Here is a 20,076-nt window from a genome sequence, read left to right on the forward strand (position 1 = left end):
TTTGCACAACGCAGTGGCTCTTAAACTGTCGCCGATCTCTGCGCCAAAAAGAGAGCGAGAGAGAGAGAGAGAGAGAGAGAGAGAGAGAGCATTAGCACAGTCGCGGCAAAAAATAGTTGGCATGGTATTTATCAAATCAAGAAATCAAAGATACTATTTATAGAGCGGTATAATAGTTTTAATAGGACCGTGAAACAGAAATATAAATAATTAAAATATAAAATATATTAAATATTTAATAATTATTCTATAATTGTTATAGCAGATGAAACCAAATGAATTTAATAGATTTTCTGACTAGAATAACACAAAACAATGGATCAAGCATATGTTCTAAAATATGAAAAGAGGCTAGATCATCTGTTGCTTTGTGCTCCACATATTTCCATACATGTGTCATCATTCCTTGCCTCCAGTGTAGGGTACTCTCTCCCTCAGTTGGCGAGTATCTGTGTGCGTTCACACACAGCGAAGATAAATTTACATTGCCCGTCTCGCTCGCGCACACCAATAACAATGTGTGCCAACAACCAGATTTGTTGGCCATTGCATTTGGCCTTTTCCAATTTCTGCCTTTAGTTTTCCTCTTGCGCTGCTTCGCTGCGGTTCGTTCGCTCGTCGTACCGCTGCTCCACGTTTCACGTCGTCCACGTCGCTCGCGCAACTTCGATCCGGATACGGATCCGGCGGCCTTTCGCTCGAGTCGCGCAAAAATATCTGAGGCAAATGTTCAATAAATGAATTTAAAAATGAAATTAAATGCAACAAATTAACGCACACGAAATGACAACAAAATAAAGATAAATTAATCTAATCAATCTGCTGGCGGCCATCTTTTTGCTGGAACTGTTTCAGTGTCGCACTTGCCGTGTGGTGATAGTCGGGCACGGCAATTAGTCCGAGTCCGGGTCCGAGTGACGGCCCAGTTCGAGAAAGGAACCGAAAGAGTTCCACGAGAAGATAAAATAATTCGCAACACGTGTTGGGGTTGACACAGTGCGTATGAAAGATGTGCGGCCCTGCCCTGCACAAGTGAGCGGCAGTGCTGTGTGAGTGGCGCCGGTGGTGCTAGCAAATGAGTTAATTCTCCTATCTGTGTGAAAGTGTGTGTGTGCGATAGTGCCTGACACATGGCCCCCCGGCGGAAAGTTGGATTAAAATAAAAAGCCAAGTTCCAAAACATCACCTTTTGTTTGGATACATCGAAGAGGAATCGGAATCTGATTCGGATTCGAAGAGTCCCAGTGTAACAAAAGCACAAAACTAAAGCAAAAGAGAAACACGGATATCAACCATAAATAATCAAACTTCAGGTGAGTCACAGATTGGGTTTCGTTAGGAATCGAACTTGCCGACGGCAGACAAAAGCTAACGTCACCGCAGCTGGCGAGTAAGCCATAGTTTTCAGTCCGTACCATCCCCAGGATGGTCTTTAAACAAAGCTGAAATATAAATAGCTGATAGCTGATCTACACAGGTGCTTTCAACTACTGAAGCTTTCGATTATAAATGGTACAATCGATGACATTCGAAACCGTTCCTTTTTAAACAAAACCAAACACAACATTGTATATACGCACTAAATCCGAAGACTGAGCACAGATCCAACCATCTATAGGGCTGATCCATGCTCGTGTAAAGTGTAAATAGCAGATACTGAACCGCTGATCTCAATCGAACACTGCGAGAGCGAGTACGCCAAATGGGAAGTATTTCCATTCTAATGGATCGATCTATCATTGCAATCGATTCACAACTTGTATGACTAGGCATCCATCTCCCAATTGGGGTTAGTGTGAAGGGGAAATCGATTCCGAATTTGATGCAATTCGCTCTTGGCGGACTCTGGCATTGGCGGATTCCAAATTGCCATTCCATTGCCTTCAGGAACGCGGCTACTTGAGAACTTGAGGCACTTGAGAACCGCCAACGAAATAAATATTTCAGTGCAGTGCACGGTAGAACAGAATTCGTGTTTAGAAATGTAATTGTTTACACAGAAAATGCTGTTCTGTCCCCCTCTTGCCCACGAGGTCGGAGGTTGATCTCTCCGGCTAAGCAGTTGAGTGGGCGGGTTGCCTCAGGTTGCCTAAGGTTGCCTAAGGTTGCCTTTACCCCAAGAATTGAATACACGGATACACACTCTTATACAGTCAAATTTATTAATTAGAGGAAAAGTAGGCACCGAAGTGAAGGAAAAACAATTTCCACTTGTCATTCATTCATCACTGAAGAACCCCTTCGCACGAGCATCATCTCTTGTAGTCTTGTAGCCATCGGATACATTTGTTCCGCGGGGCGTGTTTATTTATAAAGCAGTTTCGCTTCATCATGCAAATTCGTTTTGGGACTAGAAATATGAACAAAATTATTAACTAAGAGGTTTTTCGGGGCTCTTGCCAAGATGCTACTTTCTTGAGAAAGTTTCGGATGAGTGGGCGGGGACCAGTTCCATCCGCCCGTCTGGGCATGCAAATTGCTGGTATAAATAGGAAATTCTTTATGCGATTGGAGCCGTTTAAATGAATTGGCCAGCGCGTGTTTGTCGTCGGGAGTCGCGATGTTTAATGGGGTGCGGAGATGGGAGCAGATGTTTTACTATATACCTGTATATATACCTATATATATCTGTGAGATGTGTGATATGATGATGTTACCATAGACTCTTCGAAAAGATACCATCTCCATCTCCGAAGCATCAATGGTCTCACAAAGTTGCCAAATTGACAAATTAACGCATTCCTCTCGCCAAGATTCGGATTCGCCCAGAACAGATGCAGATACGCAATCGTAGCGATCTGGCTTTGATCATTTTACGCACTGCCGTATAGAATCCGTCGTAATTTGGCATGAGGCAGTGGGGTCTGTGCATACGTCTTAAAAATTTCATTTGGGTTTCATTCAAAACATTGGCAAATGTAGCGCGAAAGTATGACAGGGAGGGAGCGAGCGGTGCAGCGGGAGATGCAGCTTTAAAGATACACACGGGAATGTACATCTGCGTATGCAACCCATTAAATTGACAAATTTCATTCATTACGTTGGGTTCTATTTGATTTCTGAGTGGCTAGCGTGTCTACCGTGGGGTGACAATTAATTACATTGCTATAAATACAGTTGTATCTGGCAGATAACAGTTGCTTACTAAGCCAGCCAACGCCAGCGAGCAGTGTTTCGCCATTCCGGGAATCGGTGGTGTGCCCAACAGGTTGGCACCGTCCGTCACAGTCCTCTCCAGGCGATTAAATTTTATAAACACAGACATCGGCCCAGATGATTTCAAATACTCGTATAGCTGCAAAACCAAAACAGTCGCCCTCTCTGGATTGCACCGCCTGCACCATTTGCACGACCACTCGATGTCTATTCCACAACCAAGGTTGTCCCTCCAAACAGTTCCCTTTCAGAGCTCAGAGTGAGAGCAGAGCAGAAAGGAATGCACCAGAGATAAGGGGCAGAAGTGACTGGGAAGATGCACCTTCTTTGTTGCCCAAAACTATCTACAAACCATCGCCTCAAAAGGGAAAATCACAGCAGAATACAACAGTTTTATTGTAAGTCGACTTTAATCACAAACTAATTAGGCAAACGCCGCAGCAGCGCCAGCGGCAGCATCCACAACAATTCAATTTGATTAACAACCCAATAGAATGCCATTCGAGTAGATACGCGTGCGCGCGTCCACAGATACAGATGGGAGGAGAGGTGTCTGCTTTCAGTTTCGGGCTGAGACAGTCAGTTTCCCCGCAAGCAGACAGTCTAGGTACAGCCGACCAATAACACTCAAATTAAAATCTTATAAAAGTCAAACTTAACAGCAGAGCAAACAGAAAACAGAAGAACCGAAATCCGATAGATACTCGTGGACAGATAGCAGAACGTAGGAAATAAATAACGAAATTTGTAAAATAAATTAAATTAATTTTATTCGAATGCCACAAAAGTCAGGCGGGCAGGCCGCCAGACGAGACCCACACTCGATAAGAAATCTCCCGCTTACATGTTGGATGAGAAATGCAGCTGGATATCAGATAGAGTATCTATGAGGTGGCTTCTGCTGCTGCTGTGGTGTAACGGTATAAAGCTATCAATTTGGGACACTATCTTTCAGCTACCATTTAAGGCTGTTAGTGTGTCATCCTACGGTTGCCTTTGCAGTCGTGTATCCATGGGATACAATCTATCACATGTGTGCGATCCTATAGATTGAAAATTTATCGAGTATTTCGTTTCACTTTCGCATTCTGCTTGTTTACTTGCGTCAAACATGAAACAAGCCAAAGAACCGAAAGAAACAAGACGATATCGAACGAGGTGGAACGTTGTGAGTTGCTGCGGACACCGTAACTCTACATTTATACCCGATACTAAGTCAGTATGGCTCTCCTCCGGCAGACGCCGCTAATCTTAAACGACACGACAAAGAGTGCGTGCGAGAGAGACAGAAAATCCGTCTGAGCGTGACGTCGGGCCACAGAAAATTTATTTCTTGCTTTTGGCTACAAAAATGATCCGATCTGATCCAGATTCAGCAATCTGATAGATATGGTCATTATCTATGATTCTGCGTTTTTAGTTTTCTCGAATGTGCAATATTATGGATGCAACAGATTTTCGTTCTTTGTGTGGGCGGAAGGGGGTGGGACGAAATTTTGAGATATACGTTTTATAGTGAGATCTAACACGAGTGCGGATACTAAATTTGGTTACTCTAGCGTAAATAGTCTTTGAGATTTGTGAATGCCCCAGATTTTCGTCCTTTGCGGGGGCGGAAGGGGGTGTGGCGAAATTTTGACACAAAATGGTAAAGGTCCAATATCACAGGAGTGTGGATACCAAATTTGGTTGCTCTGGCTCTTATAGGTTCTGAGATCCTTGAACTCATATTCTGCAATTGGCAAAACCGACCATGAAACCTGTGTGTTAGAGAGAGACAGAGCGAGACAGAATGAAATTGTTTTCTTGATTCTGGCTATAATAATTATACGATCTGGTTCAGAGTTTGCACTCTAGAAGATATAGTCATCTTCTACGATTCTGCGTTTTTGGTTTTATCGTATCTTTAAAAATGTAGATGCCACAGATCTTCGTCCTTTGTGGGGGCGGAAGTGGGCGGGGCGAAGTTTTGAAATATTTTTGTAGCAGTGACATATCACAGAAGTCTGGATCCAAAACATCGTTGCTCTAGCTCTTATAGTCTTTGAGCACTAGGCGCTGAAGGGGACGGACAGACGGACGGACGGACGGACGGACGGACAGACGGACAGACGGACAGACAGACAGGGCTCAATCGACTCGGCTATTGATGCTGATCCAGAATATATATACTTTATGGGGTCGAAAACGATTCCTTCTGGACGTTACACACATCCACTTTTACCACAAATCTAATATACCCCAATACTCATTTTGAGTATCGGGTATAAAAAGAAATAGAATCCAATTCGAACGAGAGAAAGAAATCTATGGAGAGGGACTGGCTGGCTGCTGGCTGCAAGCTACTGGCGGGGGGATCTCACTAGGCCGATGACTCAAGAGCATATCCAACTTGGCGTTGGTATTTTTGTTACAGCAGCCAAAACGAAATCTCTTCTCTATTTTCTTGTTTTGTATACATATAATCTGCCGCGCATACACACGAGAACTGAAAACAGATCCAAGAATATCTCGACTCTCACACATACTCGTACAGTAGAGGTGTGTGTGTGTGCCTATCTGTTAGTCGGAGGGCACACGGGGAATATGTATCTATATCTACAAGTGTATCTAGCCGAGCCAGAGATCGATTGCATATATCAAAGTTACTATAAAATATAGCCAGAGATATCCCATCTGGGGGATACACTTGCCTCTCTCCCGCTCTCTTTCCCTCTCTCTCCGTGTGTGTGTAAGCAGAGACCAGCGACAGCGACGCCGTCGTTTGGTAATTTTAGAAATATTCTTAGAACTGAATACAGAAATCTGAAATCAGAGTAAAACCGAAAACGAAACCGAAACACCACGCGCCACATATGTATATATTGTGTAAAAAGTTTATTTCTGTAAGAGATCTCTCGGCTAGGGTTAGATCAGGTTGAAGAGAGCCCCTGCCCATAGCCATGGCCAAACAATATTTCCGATAATCGAAAAAGTTTGGACCTATAATTGCACTCGGATTAGTTAATTATACCCGATACTCAAAATGAGTATTGGGGTATATTAGATTTGTGGTAAAAGTGGATGTGTGTAACGTCCAGAAGGAATCGTTTCCGACCCCATAAAGTATATATATTCTTGATCAGCATCAATAGCCGAGTCGATTGAGCCATGTCTGTCTGTCCTTCTGTCCGTCTGTCCGTCCGTCCGTCTGTCCGTCCCCTTCAGCGCCTAGTGCTCAAAGACTATAAGAGCTAGAGCAACGATGTTTTGTATCCAGACTTCTGTGATATGTCACTGCTACAAAAATATTTCAAAACTTCGCCCCGCCCACTTCCGCCCCCACAAAGAACGAAAATCTGTGGCATCCACATTTTTAAAGATACGATAAAACCAAAAACGCAGAATCGTAGAGGATGACTATATATTTTAGAATGTAAGATCTCAACCAGTTCGTATAATTATTATAGCCAGAATCAAGAAAACAATTTCATTCTTTCTCGCTCTGTCTCTCTCTAACACACAGGTTTCATGGTCGGTTTTGCCAATTGCAAAATATGAGTTCAAGGATCTCAGAACCTATAAGAGCCAGAGCAACCAAATTTGGTATCCACACTCCTGTGATATCGGACCTTGACCGTTTCGTGTCCAAATTTCGCCACACCCCCTTCCGCCCCCGCAAAGGACGAAAATCTGGGGCATCCACAAATCTCAGAGACTATTAAGGCTAGAGTAACCAAATTTGGTATCCGCACTTCTGTTAGATCTCACTATAAAACGTATATCTCAGAATTTCGCCCCACCCCCTTCTGCCCCCACAAAGGACGAAAATCTGTTGCATCCACAATATTGCACATTCGAGAAAACTAAAAACGCAGAATCATAGATAATGACCATATCTATCAGATTGCTGAATCTGGATCAGATCAGATCATTTTTATAGCCAATAGGAACAAATCAATTTGCAGTGGCTACGCAGCGACCGACGTCACGCTCAGACTGATTTTCTGTCTTTCTCGCACGCACTCTTTGTCGTGTCGTTTAATATTAGCAGCGTCTGCCGGAGGAGAGCCATACTGACATAGTATCGGGTATAACCGTAGAGTTGCGGTGCCCGCAGCAACTCACAACGTTCCCCCTCGTTTTATTTGACAACATGGGGATCGGATCCGATCTGATCGGATCGAGGAATTGTTTTGATTTCAGTTATTGAATTACCAAATGGTTTACGAATATGGAGGCAAATCTATTGTTCAACATTTCCAAAATAATTTGCTAAGTTCAACAGTTTAATGTGTTTGCTTACACATCCAAAATTGCCATAAATAGATGAGAAATCGGTGTGATAATTAGTTGGATAATTGTGTCGAAATTCTCATTTTGAATTGATTGGGATATTGGTATAATCTAGTGATACATTACTGTCTCTCTATTCTATCTTTGCAGCGCTCAAATTACCAAAGAATCTAAAAACCCATAGTCGGATAAGCTATCGTTATCCCAGCTGGTCTGGCCTTGAACTTTTTCCCTTCGCAGTTATTGCTAATTGAACTCACATAGAACGGACTCCCTGCTGCTGCCCCCACCACCCCCCATCTTCCCGCCCCTTCCCCAGCTCCGATTCCCGCCCAAAATGCTTCAACATCCTGCCACAGATTTCTACGATCTGGCCGCGGCCAATGAGGCCGCTGTCCTCACCGCCCGCCACACACCCCCTACAGCCCCACAGGCCTGAGTGGCTCGGTGGCGCTCCTCAACAACAACAACAAAAACAACAGCAGCACCGGCAACAGAAATAACAACAACAATAACAATCTGGACATCATGACGCACAAGGGAGTGGTAGTGGGCGGCGGCGTAGGCACCGGTGGACTGCACCTAACGGGTGGCAGCAATGGGGGAGTGACGGGAGGTGGTGCCTCCGGCGGAAGGGAGAACCTGCCGAGCTTCGGCTTCACCCAGGAGCAGGTGGCCTGCGTCTGCGAGGTGAGTTCAGTTTCAGAATTGAGTCTGGAGGATCCCAGTCCTGCTTCGATACTGCATCGATCTAATCCGACACAATTCATTCGCTGCCGCAGGTCCTGCAGCAGGCCGGCAACATCGAAAGACTGGGCCGCTTCCTCTGGTCGCTACCACAATGTGATAAGCTGCAGCTGAACGAGTCCGTGCTGAAGGCCAAGGCGGTCGTTGCATTCCATCGCGGCCAGTACAAGGAGCTGTATCGCCTGCTCGAGCATCATCACTTCTCGGCCCAAAATCACGCCAAGCTCCAGGCCCTGTGGTTGAAAGGTGAGCCTCCAACTGCGGACCCCATGACTGCCGCCATGGGCATGTGTGCTGCTCCTGCTCCTGCCTGCTCCTTGCTTAACCCCAAAGCTCTACAAAATCGAAATTCTTTCTCTCCGGTTGTAGCGCATTATGTGGAAGCCGAAAAACTGCGCGGAAGACCCTTGGGTGCTGTTGGCAAATATCGGGTTCGTCGCAAATTTCCATTGCCCCGCACCATCTGGGATGGCGAGGAGACGAGCTACTGTTTTAAGGTGAGTCTCGACTCCACAACTTTACTCAAAATGAGTATTGGGGTATATTAGATTTGTGGTAAAAGTGGATGTGTGTAACGTCCAGAAGGAATCGTTTCCGACCCCATAAAGTATATATATTCTTGATCAGCATCAATAGCCGAGTCGATTGAGCCATGTCTGTCTGTCCGTCTGTCCGTCCGTTCGTCTGTCCGTCCCCTTCAGCGCCTAGTGCTCAAAGACTATAAGAGCGAGAGCAACGATGTTTTGGATCCAGACTTCTGTGATATGTCACTGCTACAAGAATATTTCAAAACTTCGCCCCGCCCACTTCCGCCCCCCCAAAGGGCGAAAATCTGTGGCATTCACAATTTACACGAAACAAAAAAACTAAAAACGCAGAATCGTAGAAGATGACTATATCTTCTAGAGTGCAAAATCTGAACCAGATCGTATACTGATTAAAGCCAGAATCAAGAAAACAATTTCATTCTTTCTCGCTCTGTCTCTCTCTAACACACAGGTTTCATGGTCGGTTTTGTCAATTGCAAAATATGAGTTCAAGGATCTCAGAACCTATAAGAGCCAGAGCAACCAAATTTGGTATGAACACTCCTGTGATATCGGACCATGACCGTTTCGTGTCCAAATTTCGCCACACCCCCTTCCGCCCCCGCAAAGGACGAAAATCTGGTGCATCCACAAATCTCAGAGACTATTAGGGCTAGAGTAACCAAATTTGGTATCCGCACTTCTGTTAGATCTCACTATATAACGTATATCTCAGAATTTCACCCCACCCCCTTCCGCCCCCACAAAGGACGAAAATCTGTTCCATCCACAATATTGCACATTCGAGAAAACTAAAAACGCAGAATCATAGATAACGACCATATCTATCAGATTGCTGAATCTGGACCAGATCAGAAAATTTTTATAGCCAAAAGGAACAAATCAATTTGCACTGTCTACGCAGCGCCCGACGTCACGCTCAGACTGATTTTCTGTCTCTCTCGCACGCACTTTTTGTCGTGTCGTTTAATATTAGCAGCGTCTGCCGGAGGAGAGCCATACTGACTTAGTATCGGGTATAACTGTAGAGTTGCGGTGTCCGCAGCAACTCACAACGTTCCCCCTCGTTATACCCGATACTCAAAATGAGTATTGGGGTATATTAGATTTGTGGTAAAAGTGGATGTGTGTAACGTCCAGAAGGAATCGTTTCCGACCCCATAAAGTATATATATTCTTGATCAGCATCAATAGCCGAGTCGATTGAGCCCTGTCCGTCTGTCCGTCTGTCCGTCCGTCCGTCCGTCCGTCCGTCCGTCCGTCCGTCCGTCCCCTTCAGCGCCTAGTGCTCAAAGACTATAAGAGCTAGAGCAACGATGTTTTGGATCCAGACTTCTGGGATATGTCACTGCTACAAAAATATTTCAAAACTTCGCCCCGCCCACTTCCGCCCCCACAAAGGACGAAAATCTGTGGCATTCACATTTTTAAAGATACGATAAAACCAAAAACGCAGAATCGGTGTGGATGACCATATCTTCTACAGTGCAAAATCTGAACCAGATCGAATAACGATTATAGCCAGAATCAAGAAAACAATTTCATTCTTTCTCGCTCTGTCTCTCTCTAACACACAGGTTTCATGGTCGGTTTTGCCAATTGCAAAATATGAGTTCAAGGATCTCAGAACGTCTAAGAGCCAGAGAAAGCAACTTTGGTATTCACACTCCTGTGATATCGGACCTTGACCGTTTCGTGTCCAAATTTCGACACACCCCCTTCCGCCCCCGCAAAGGACGAAAATCTGGGGCATCCACAAATCTCAGAGACTATTAAGGCTAGAGTAACCAAATTTGGTATCCGCACTTCTGTTAGATCTCACTATAAAACGTATATCTCAGAATTTCGCCCCACCCCCTTCTGCCCCCACAAAGGACGAAAATCTGTTGCATCCACAATATTGCACATTCGAGAAAACTAAAAACGCAGAATCATAGATAATGACCATATCTATCAGATTGCTGAATCTGGATCAGATCGGATCATTTTTGTAGCCAAAAGCAAGAAATCAATTTTCAGTGGCTGCGCAGCGCCCGACGTCACGCTCAGACTGATTTTCTGTCTCTCTCGCACGCACTCTTTGTCGTGTCGTTTAATATTAGCGGCGTCTGCCGGAGGAGAGTTATACTGACTTAGTATCGGGTATAACCGTAGAGTTGCGGTGTCCGCAGCAACTCACAACGTTCCCCCTCGTTTTAATTGTGGCAGTGGCATTGGCAAGACAAGGCCAGGGCTCGGCTCTGACCAAAAAGAAATCGTAGAAATGTCTGCACGCCTGTCTGATTTCATTCGATGGGATGGGGTTGGGTTGGGTCGGGTTGATCCTGCAGGGTTAACGCCTTCTGTTTATTCGGGGTATATCCTTCCTGTGCAGGCTTTCAATTGATTAAATCTTTTTTATCTACATAATTATGCTTCTCCCTTCTTTAGGAGAAATCCCGCTCCGTATTGAGAGACTGGTACTCGCACAATCCATATCCATCGCCCCGGGAGAAACGCGATCTGGCCGAGGCCACCGGACTGACCACCACGCAGGTGAGTCAATCCCCCCGATGTTGGCTGATGGCTGCCAAGAGACGATGGCCGAAGAGAGGAGCTGCAAAATGAAACCAAATGTCAAACGCATCTCTTGACAAATTTCAATTGCAATTCCTCACAGATGCCCCATCCTCATCCTCCACATGTTAATTGCATCTTATTAATCATGTCACAAACTGTGGATATTTGGCGAAACATTGTGCAAATGGTATTTCTAAAAGTGCTCTCTATGCTGTTTATTTTTATGCTTTTACAGGTTTCCAATTGGTTCAAGAATCGACGACAAAGAGATCGAGCCGCCGAGCATAAAGAGTGAGTTTTATACCATTATACTATATATACATATATCTGTTCTATTACCATATTGGATTATTAGCTGATCCGTACCATGTGTTAAATGAATCTCTCAGGGGCCTTCTTTGAAGTTTGTGTCCTTCCTCAAAGACATTTATGTTGTGTGGACGTTGACATGCAATGACTGCATCTTTCAAGAGGCGATGCAGTTACTGCACCGTCAAGTGGCCCGTGTGACACCAGCAGAAGGCTGTTACGCGCGGATCCCAGGCAAAACGCAGCCCTCCTCCCGCCCAACCGACCGAGGGGCGCTGCCGCATGACACGCGGTGCGTAGCCGAACCAAACGCGAACATGCAAGAAAGATAGCTATTAGACTAACATTCGAGGAAAATTAATACTAAACTTACTAAGAAACTAAGCATGCAATCAAAGTACAAATACCACTACAGTTACTAATTAATAGAAAGGTGTGTAAGGATTAATAATTTAATAAGAGGAAGAGAATTAGTGGTGGATATAATATGGTAGAGGGAATTATAATCCGAGCATAAGACCCTAAACGGTTCATGCAAGGAATAATTCGATCTACAAAGTGGAAGGAACAACGGTATAAAATTTCTAGTCAGTCTAATAGGAATCGTGAAGTTTATGCGGCTCAACAGATCAGGGCTGTCTATGTCACCCCTGATCAAGTTGTGCATAAATATCACACCAAGCATTTTTCTACGGTTAACTAAGGATGGGAGGTTTACTAATAGTAGTCTACTAGAGTAAGATGGGAGTCTTACACCCGCATCCCAGTTAAGGCCCCGCAGAGCAAAGAGTAAAAAGTTTTTCTGTACTGATTCTATACGGTCCTGGTGTACTTTGTACTGAGGGCACCATACACAGGAGCCGTATTCTAAGATCGGACGAACAAGCGAGGTATAGAGAGTCTTTGTTATATAGGGGTCGTCAAATTCCTTTGACCACCTCTTTATAAACCCAAGCACGCCCATGGCCTTATTTACCATGGTAGAAATGTGTTCGGAAAACTTTAACTTGGGGTCTAACATAACACCCAGATCATCCACCAGGGTAATTCTCTCAAGAGAACCACCAAATAGGGTGTAGGGAGCCAACAAAGGGCTAGAACGATGAAATGTCATAACTTTGCATTTCGAGGCATTAAGGTGTAACAAGTTTGCACAACACCATGACTGAAAGTTATTGAGATCGGATTGCAAGCGAGAATGAAATGAAATGTCCTTGTACTGGACACAGAGTTTAACATCATCCGCATACATAAGTACTCGAGAGTATGTTAATACTGAAGGTAAGTTATTAATAAAGAGTGTGAAGAGTAAGGGGCCTAGATGGCTGCCTTGTGGTACTCCCGAAGAAACCTTTACTGGGAAAGAGAGGGAGTTTTTGAAGAGGACTCTTTGAGACCTAGAACAAAGATAGCTAGAAATCCATCTCAGGAGGTTGGGCGGAAACCCTAAAAGGTCAAGTTTATGCGCTAAAAGGGAATGGTTTACAGAGTCGAATGCTTTACTAAAGTCGGTGTAAATAACATCCGTCTGTAAGTTACCTTGAAAGCCTTTAATAATGAAAGAGGTAAACTCTAACAAGTTCGTGGTGGTTGATCGCCGCCTTATAAATCCATGCTGAGTTGGAGATATAAGTGACTTGCAGAGATGTTGCAAGTGCGGAGTTAAAACCCTCTCAAACATTTTAGGAATAGCGGATAACTTTGCTATACCTCTATAATTTTTTGCATCAGACTTGCTACCTTTTTTATGGAGAGGAATTATAAACGATTCCTTCCAGATCGGGGGGAAGCAAGAAGAATCAATGGATAGGGTGAATAGTTTAAGCAAAGGTCCACACAGAGCCTCGGCGCAGTACCTGAGTACACAACCTGGAACCCCGTCTGGACCCGGTGAAAACACCGGCTTAACTAGTCGAAGATCATGAAGTAGGGAACATTCATTTAACAAGGGACTGAAAATGCCGTTCGACCTCGGTAAACCGTATGGGTACGGATGACCAGAGTAGCTTTCCTCAGAATAGGTGGTTTGGAAGAATTGTGCAAAAAGATCGGCAATTGCCTGATCATTATTTGCCGACGTATTACAAAATGATAGCGAGGATGGGTGTGCGGACGTTCTACGCTTACTGTTTACGAAGCTGTAAAACTGTTTAGGGTCCTGAGAAAAACGTATCCTGCATCGAGATAGGTAGTTCTTATAGCATTGAGCATTAAGAACTGAAAAGTTTGACCGAGCTAATACATAGCGAGAGTGAGAAGTAGGAGAACCCACTTCTTGAAATTTTTTATAAAGTCTTGATTTTAAGTTTTTTAGACTGGATAACTCTTTGGTAAACCAAGGGGGTTTTCCAGATCTAGTCGGACAAGAAAGCGGGACACAAGAATCGAAAAATGTGCCAAGAGCGTTGTAAAAAATGTTAGTGCCTTTTATGATATCAGTGCACAAGTACAAAGCGGACCAATCAAAATCCCTAATGAGGTTATTAAGCTTCGCAAAGTCGGCTTTACGAAAGCAGCGGACACGTTCGGGCAGCCTACTCGACCGATCCAATACAGTTGGTCCTATATCTAGCGACACCTCGAAAGTAGGGTGGTAGACGTCTTCAGGTATAGTGAGCGGAAGGGCTCGGGTTAACAACACTATGGTCGGATCCGATACAGAGCACAGATCAAGCAATCGACCCAAGGAATTTTTCACATGGTTGACTTGAGACAGGGATAGGTCAAGCAAGCCGTCAACAAAGTCATGTCGTGACATGGGCACTAGGATACTAGACTCGTTTACCGAAGACCAAACAGTTCCTGGCAAGTTGAAGTCACCAAGAACTATCATACGATCTTTATCAGATAGCGAGGAAGAAACAGCGGTTAAAGCGGACAAGTGCTGCTCATAAATTGAAATATCCGAAGAAGGTGGGATATACGAGCAAGTAATGAATATAGCGAAAGCGGGAAGAATCAGTTTTACACACAGGAATTCCAGTTCCTGTTGAACTTGGACTGTGAAGTGATCCGACGTGAAGTAAGAGTCCACTGCAATTAGAACCCCCCCTGCCCGTCGAGACGAACGGTCCTTTCTAAAAGTTGTGTACCGACCTGCCAAAACCTCGGAACTAAGAATGTCCGGCTTTAGCCAGGTTTCAGTAAACACAATAACGTGGGAAGCAAATGCAACACTATCCCGGAAAAGAATGCTGAGCTTACTACGCAAGCCTCTTACATTCTGATAGGTTACTAAAAGAGAAGTTAGTTTTTTGGAAAGGTGGAAGCAAGACGGGACGTTGAGGAAGAGGAAGTTGCGGTTGAGGGTGGCACACTGGAAAGATTTGGAAGGGATATGGGGGGCCTATTCTTCTTCTTAGCCTTAAACTCCTTCACCACCAAATGCTCCGGCCAAAATTTGGCGGAGCAAATGGTGTCAAATTGAGTTGGGGAGATGCTTATCTTAAACGAGGCTATCTCCCTGGCATAAGAGAAGTTAAATTTCTCCACCTTTAAACCCACGGCTTTTATTTTGCTTTGAATAAAAGCAATTACATCATTAGATGTGAGGTCAGGGGCCAGCCGTGAAACAAAAACTTGTCGTTTTGGTGGGACTCCCACCAGTGGTTTAGTCACCACAGGCCTAGTACCTGTGGTGGCATTATCCGGAGGTCCGGAACGTCTATTTACTGGTGGGATCGGGATAGACGGGACAACTAGCGAACTTGCGGACACCACGGACACGGACGCTGCAGACGTACTTGGCTGCACATTCTCCGAGGCGATGAATTCGGCTACCGAATCTGCGTCGCCAGCAGCTGTCGTTGCCCTTGGAGTGGCAAACGAGATCAACTGCTGCACACTTGGAGTGGTCGGAGTCAGTTTTTCGGCGGCGCACGGCTGAGTGACGGTTGGCAATTGCAGATCCCGCGGAGTGACCTTTTTGCGCCTCGGAGACTCATTCAGCAGTTTTAAGCCGCTAAACTGAGCCTCCATGGCTAGGAGCCGATCGTATTGGTTTTTAAAACCAACGGTCAGCTCCTTAAAGCCACTCCGCGTCTGCCTCATGAAAGCCACCATGTCTTTCTCTACCGCACGGCATGCCTCGCAACTGTAATGCAAGCCATTACGTTTGGCTATAGCATCACTCACGAGGCCAGAAAATCCAGCGCATTTTGCGTGCACTACGCTGTCGCAGAGCCAGCAGGGGACATTCGGCTGATCGTGGGTGATCTGCTTCTTACAGCTTTTTTTGGCACAGACCACAGCGTATTCCATTTTATTTTATTATTTATTTATATATATACTATTATTTGCAAAAAAAATTGGTATCAGACCAATGTGCCAGACAACGCTCAAAGCGGAATTGGTAAAAAAAAGAGAGCAGAGTGGAGAGCGGTTATAGCGAGAGCTACTAAGCAGAGAGCGCTATTGCTCAGAAAGTTTAAAGAGCGAGAGAGAAAGAACAGTTATTGAAGTTGAGGTGATAGCGAGAGAGTGATAAAACAACAAAAGCTACCAGACGAGAGCGGACTGCAATGCAATGTAATGCGTACTCACTCACTGCAACAACACAAACACAAGCACAAGCACAAGCCGACGCCGAAAAATAAAAAGTTAAATAATGTTTTAACACAAATCAAAAGGCATGCACTCGCGTAATTGAATAGGTTTCCAGATTGTTGTCTGGTTAGGAAGTATAATTAGAATTTAGTTAGGAAAACACCGGCTGTTTATTCAAAACAAAAGAAAAAATGCGGAGCGCAAAACAAAAAGACGTCTGATCACTACGAAAGATACGAAAGACTTGGCGGTTAGTCAGCTCAAAAGCAGATCTCTTGTTCAAAGTGACCGCCACGATAATTAGATATTGATCTCTAACAACACTGCGCATGTGCCCTGCTGCATATCGATGTTCTCATATCGATATTTTTCTTTCGGCGTCTGTCTCTTGCGTATGTTACTCGGAAGCACATATAATTCTGTATACTGATCTTCTGCTGTCTTACAAATAAAATAACTTTAACAGGTTATGGGCCCAGACACCAATTCACCCAGAAACAGTATAAAACAGAAACAGTGAGAAACAATAAACATCGTTTGGTGCTTAGTGAAAAGCAGTGCTAAAAAAATGGCATAGACTCATTAGTGTATGTGTGTACATAGAAAGGCAAAAGAACAAGTTGAACAAATTCAACGGAGATTCGCATTATGTTTTTATACCCGATACTCAAAATGAGTATTGGGGTATATTAGATTTGTGGTAAAAGTGGATGTGTGTAACGTCCAGAAGGAATCGTTTCCGACCCCATAAAGTATATATATTCTTGATCAGCATCAATAGCCGAGTCGATTGAGCCCTGTCTGTCTGTCCGTCCGTCCGTCCGTCCGTCCGTCCCCTTCAGCGCCTAGTGCTCAAAGACTATAAGAGCTAGAGCAACGATGTTTTGGATCCAGACTTCTGTGATATGTCACTGCTACAAAAATATTTGAAAACTTCGCCCCGCCCACTTCCGCCCCCACAAAGGACGAAAATCTGTGGCATCCACATTTTTAAAGATACGATAAAACCAAAAATGCAGAATCGGTGAGGATGACCATATCTTCTACAGTGCAAAATCTGAACCATATCGTATAATGATTATAGCCAGAATCAAGAAAACAATTTCATTCTTTCTCGCTCTGTCTCTCTCTAACACACAGGTTTCATGGTCGGTTTTGTCAATTGCAAAATATGAGTTCAAGGATCTCAGAACCTATAAGAGCCAGACTATCCACACTCCTGTGATATCGGACCTTGACCGTTACGTGTCCAAATTTCGCCACACCCCCTTCCGCCCCCGCAAAGGACGAAAATCTGGGGCATCCACAAATCTCAGAGACTATTAAGGCTAGAGTAACCAAATTTGGTATCCGCACTTCTGTTAGATCTGACTATAAAACGTTCCTCTCAGAATTTCGCCCCACCCCCTTCCGCCCCCACAAAAGACGAAAATCTGTTGCATCCACAATATTGCACATTCGAGAAAACTAAAAATAGAATCATAGATAATGACCATATCTATCAGATTGCTGAATCTGGATCAGATCGGATCATTTTTGTAGCCAAAAGCAAGAAATCAATTTGCAGTGGCTACGCAGCGCCCGACGTCACGCTCAGACTGATTTTCTGTCTCTCTCGCACGCACTCTTTGTCGTGTGGTTCAATATTAGCGGCGTCTGCCGCAGGAGAGCCATACTGACTTAGTATCGGCTATAACTGTAGAGTTGCGGTGTCCGCAGCAACTCACAACGTTCCACCTCGTTTTGATTAGAATTTTGCAGCGAATCGGACCGTTGCCGTGGTTTAAAGTCCAAAATAAAGCAGTCCCAACGGATCAAGAAACACAAAAGCGAACGGAGACTCAAGTGTGTATACCAAAAAGTGCGTATGCCAAGCCGCACAAAACCGCGAGTGTGTATACCCAAAACTCTGTATACCAAGCCTTAGAAAATCCCGAGTGTGTGTGTGTAAATAGCAACCCGGAGGGATACTTAAGAGAAAACAAAAAAAACAAAAGAAAGACACGGACAACAGTATTGTCGTCGTAGTTGCTTTGTGCATGAGACGATCGACAGTTACAAATTTTGCACTGTGGGACAATAAGTATAAAAAATGAGTGGAAATATGAATTTCAATATTGAGAAACTGGACGAAAACAATTATCGCACATGGGAAGTTTTGATGAGAAGTGTTCTCATACAAAATGATTTGTGGCCAATCGTCAGTGGTAAAATTGAGCTTAGTGAAAGTGCAACAAATGAGCAACGTGCAGCTTTTGAACTAAAGGATCAAAAGGCGTTGGCGGCAATTTTACTTTGTGTTAAATCGACCCAACTAAACAATATTAAAAATTGTGTATCGTCGTCACAGGCATGGCAAAAGCTAAATAAAATTCACAGGCCAAGCGGACCAGCAAGGGTAGTGCTTTTAATTAAACAATTGTTGACGTTAAAAATGTCGGATGGTATAAGTGCACAGGAATATTTGCGGAAATTCCAGGTGGTACACGAGGCTTTAGCAGAGGTCAACATAAAGGTTGATGAAAAGATCTTATCAGTTGTGTTGCTAAATGGTTTGCCTAAATCGTATGAAAGTTTTGTTGTTGCGATTGAGACGCGAGATGATTTGCCGAGCTTGAGCATGCTAAAAATAAAAATTTCTGAAGATAGCATTAGCAAGGAAATTACAAGTAGCGCGGAACTACACGTCAGTTATGACAACAACAATTTTAAGAAAAACTTTAAGAAGGGCAAAAAGTGTTTTAAGAGCGGAAAGGAAGGGCATTTTAAATCGGAATGCCGTGCTAAAAGCAAGCAGGAAGGAGCAAACAACAAGGGCGCAAACAGTAAAAGCGGGGAAAGATTGGGTACAATGCTTTGCGTAACCGAATATGCCAAAGTGGAATCAGAAAAATATGTACCAATCCTAAATTTAGCTAGCATGGTGCATAGAGAGTGGCGCAACGGCGCATCTATGTTGTGACAAGGAACGCTTTGTGTCGTTCACGGAAGATAATCAAATATTTTTTAGGCGGCGGTAAATCACTTATTGCTGAAGGGCATGGAACTGTTCAAGTAAAGTTCGGTGATAGATCCGTTACGCTGGAAAATGTTATCTTGGTACCAGATTTGCAGTACAATTTTATATCGGTCACAAAACTATTAAAACATGGAAAAAAAATTGTGTTTGAGAAAAATCAAGCGATGATTTTTGAAAACGGAAAAATAGTTATAAAGGCACATCTGGAAAATGGATTGTTTATGGTTCAGGACAATCAGGAAAAGTGTATGAACATTGTAAATGTTGAAGCAGATGCATTCAAATGGCACAATAGGTTCGGCCATGTACATTTTGACGCATTAAAGGAAATGGTTAACAAGGAGATAGTAATAGGTCTCAAAGGCATATACAAGCCAAAACAAGTGTGTGCAACATGCGCAAAAAGTAAAATTTGCGTGCAACCATTTCAATCGAGCACAAACAGGTCAAAGGGCGTTCTAGACTTAATACATACTGATGTATGCGGTCCAATGCAAAAGCAGTCAATGGGAGGCAATCGATTCTTCGCCACATTTATTGATGATTGTTCAAGATATGTATCAGTAAGTTTCCTAAAAACCAAAGATCAGGTTTTCGAGGCTTTTAAAGAATTTAAAAGTCAAGTTGAGTGCCAAACTGGGAGAAAAGTCAAGGTTTTACGAAGCGACAATGGCCGAGAATACATATCAAACGTTTTTGATAATTACCTAAACCAAAATGGAATAAAGCGAAACTTAACAGTGCCATATACACCTCAACAAAACGGAGTTGCAGAAAGGGCCAACAGAACATTGGTAGAAATGGCAAGAAGTATGCTGCTCCATGCTGGGTTAAGTGAATGCTATTGGGCAGAAGCGATTCGAACTGCCACGTATTTGCGAAATAGAGTGGCAAGCAGCTGCTTGAGCGGGGTGACAC

General features: G+C 43.9%; 1 pseudogene; it reads left to right on the forward strand.

Moving 5' to 3' along the window:
* Positions 1–592: 592 nt before the first annotated feature.
* The window catches only part of LOC117190989, a 34,727-nt pseudogene continuing 15,243 nt past the window's right edge, over positions 593–20,076 (forward strand).

This window comes from Drosophila miranda, assembly GCF_003369915.1.
Source record: "Drosophila miranda strain MSH22 chromosome Y unlocalized genomic scaffold, D.miranda_PacBio2.1 Contig_Y1_pilon, whole genome shotgun sequence".
Lineage (NCBI taxonomy): Eukaryota > Metazoa > Arthropoda > Insecta > Diptera > Drosophilidae > Drosophila > Drosophila miranda.